Source organism: Tasmannia lanceolata, unplaced genomic scaffold, assembly GCF_043159265.1.
Source record: "Tasmannia lanceolata isolate RefF3 unplaced genomic scaffold, GAP_Taslan_0.1 ptg000012l, whole genome shotgun sequence".
NCBI lineage: Eukaryota > Viridiplantae > Streptophyta > Magnoliopsida > Canellales > Winteraceae > Tasmannia > Tasmannia lanceolata.
Window position 1 is genome coordinate 21,135,165 of NW_027518689.1, and position 3,406 is coordinate 21,138,570.

Here is a 3,406-nt window from a genome sequence, read left to right on the forward strand (position 1 = left end):
GCGCCTTTCCAAGGAAACTTATTAAGCTCAGTTGGCCTTTCTTTAAAGAAATCTTATCTAAATTTTGTTTCTTAGAATCATTTAATCTTTTTTTAATGGCTTGTTTAAATTCTCCATTTTTGCTAATGTTAATCCCTCTGGCTACTTTGATGCCACCAATGACATTTTCCAAGGTGGCCCCCTTTGTCCTCGCCTGCTATTCTTTCTATTACAAGATGCATTGACCAGTAACTTAAATCATTTAGTCCTCACAAGTCAAATCAAACTTCTTTTTTACTCTAAATCCTGCTCTACCTGTCATAATTTTAAACTCTCGTATGAGTCGACTTACTTTTACCTTGGCCGTATTCTTGTATGAGTCTGCATTTCGTCCTACAAAGTTTATCAAAACTCTTTTGACTCTTCCAAGTTATGGGCGCGTCGATTGTGTCATACCGAGTCGACTAGGATTTTCTTTGGCCCTGTTTTGACCCACATCTGAGTTTTGAAACAGTATCTCTGCCACTAAATGTTCTATGCAAACAACATCCTTCTCTTCCTTGAAAGGCAATCTCAAGGGCACTAGAGCTCTTAACTCCCTTCTCTGTGACTATCAATTAGCCATCAATCAACCCATCAGAAATCAAGAAAAAAGTTAAAAATCATTTTTAGTAAGATCTCCATAGCTGAGAAAATCAAGGATCTCCATATTTCTCAAGGGATCTCTCCCTACAAGCATCTTGGGGCTTCTTTGCAATGGTCAACCAAAAAATAATTTTTTGCTGATCAGATTGACTGTGGCCCCATTTGGATTGTAAGAAGGAAAATTGTTTCTTTCCACGATTTAGAGGGAGTCAATATAATTATAGTTAGTTTAGAAGGATATCATCAAAAATTGAAGGCCCCGCTAATTAAAACTGAATAGGGTTGGTTCAAGTTATCTCTTTTGGTGAGGAAATTTTAGAAATATTTTTCCTTTCCAAACTTTTCGAAAAAAAAAAATCCTGTAATTCAAACAGTGCCTAAGTGAAGGCCAAAATTGCCTAATCTCCTCTTACTGGCGTCGAATCACCCTCATCAAGTATGAAAACCAATGTACTGTGTACTTACATTAGGCAACTACTGTATGATTTATAAATTATTTTTCTCTAAAATTTTGTTTCAATTATAAGAAAAATTGAGGAGCCAATTTACTAAGCAATTTGTTCATTTAATTGGGCATATTTTCCTTCTACTTTCATCGTACTATAGTGCCGGGTACAGTATTCACTTTTGGGACCTAGAAAGATTATGTGATGAACGTATGGGAAATTCTCTTTGAATTTGCCTAATATCTTTGGAATTCATTTCTTTCTCTCATGGTTGGCTTGCTTTGGGTTTGGTGCATTCAGCAATCATAAAGCCTTCTCCGGCCACTTAGCAGGACTTATGATCAGGATCACGGGATTTAGGTTCCGGCATACGTAATTAAATATTAATACAGTATAAATTTGGTTATTTAGAAATCATTTTTTAAGTTAATGATGTTTTGTATGAGAAACTCTCTTGAATCTGGCACTCTTCAAGTGTAATGTGAACATGAATGGTTCCAACCCTATATAGAGATCTTTTCAAAGGAATTCAAGGTTCCTACGTTTCTAACAAGTAATGACAAGCCTTATAATTGAAGGGACAGAAAGGTTGCTGTATCTTTCTTCCAACTAAGCATCTAACATCCTACCATGGCCCTGGTTTTGGCTTCTTGTGCAATCAAAATAACCTAATTCTTAAGGCCCGGTTTGTTTTGGCCCTCTAATCGGTTGCCGTAATCTTAAACGAATAGGGCCTTCGGATTTTGAGAATCGATTGAGTCCAAAACTGATTATCGGACATAAAATTAAATATAATTTTGAGTCCAACTGCGAAGCAACCAATTACTCCGAAAGCTTAAGTTGTTAGAGTGGGTGTAATTCAATCATTTATACTTCAATACTCTCAATCATTTGTGGCCTTCTTTTTAATATTTTTTTTTTGTGTTGCCCGCAAAAGCTGTTATATCATGTCAAACAACCAATTACCCCAGAAGCTTAAAATGTTAGAATTGGCGTCATTTAATCATTTATACTTCAACACTAATAATCAGTTTTTGACTCAAAATCGATCAAAATCCAAAACAAACAAGGCCTGAGGGAGTGTCTGGGCATTTGAATCGGCATCCTATGCTGATTTCAACATTTGGTTAAAAAATCAATGGGCAAAAAATGACACCGGGACAAAATTAAATGAGGGAAATGTCGGAATCTATTTCCCACGCCAAGAGGTGGTATTCTGATTCCATCTTGATCAGAATGAGATTTCTATTAAATTTTAATTTCAAAATTTCCATTATGTTTAGGGAGATGATATTTTCACCCCCCTCCATTACACATGCAGGGCCTTATAACGTGATTTAACGTCAAAAAGCGTTAAAGTTGCCCACTTTTCATGTCAAATCACAGTATAAGGGGAGCGCATGCGTAATGCAGGGAAGCGAAAATATCATCTCCCTATGTTTAATGGAGAATTAGAATAGGATGCTCATTCTGATTCTTGATTCCGGCAATCCAAACACACCCTAAAATCATTGTGGTCCTTGCACTAGACATTGCCACCACCAATCATTTAGTGCAAGGTCTAGATTTTTTTCTACCCCATCCCTCCTAAATCTTATGCATCTTGACCTGATGGGGGTGTTATACACAAGCATGTAATTTTTTCTTTTCTCTCACTCTTTTTTTTTTTTTTTTCCGATGTGTTGCTATCTTTCTCTTTAATGAATCTGGTAGGGGTCTTGCCTAACCCCAGTGTTAAAATGTGCAAGCTGGTCTTGCCTTTCTCAAATTTTACTATTTTGCCTCTTTACCATTGCACTCTTTGTTACTATTCTAGGAAGATTTGGTTGACCTCTAAAATGGAAGATGGGCCAAATCTCATGGGATTTGATTGAGTAATTCTGGCATTACCATTTCATCTTCTTCTATATATCATTTCTTGAGTTGTATTATTTTTCTTATGAATGAAAGAATAAAGGAGAGATCTCACCGTGGAGTAGGCACCGCCGAACCACGTAAAATTGCTTGTGTCGTGTGATTGTCAATTTCTTCATGGTATCAGAGCGAGATCCATAGCCGCTATGCCTTTGCTCCCTCTCCATCTTCTTGACATCTCGCCGCTGTCGTGAGGCAAATTTTGTTTTTGCAAATCCATTTCAAAGTGGGTTTCCGAAACCCTCACAAAACCAATTTTTTGTTGACAGTTCTTTTTTATTCCACTCCACTGCTGTCTCCTTCAAGGTGAAAGACAAAAAGGTGAAAGACAAAAAAGGACTACGGTTGCTTTATCATCACATCACTCTCTTTATTTGATTTTTTTCTCTCTCACATCACTCTCTTTACTTGTCGGAAGTACC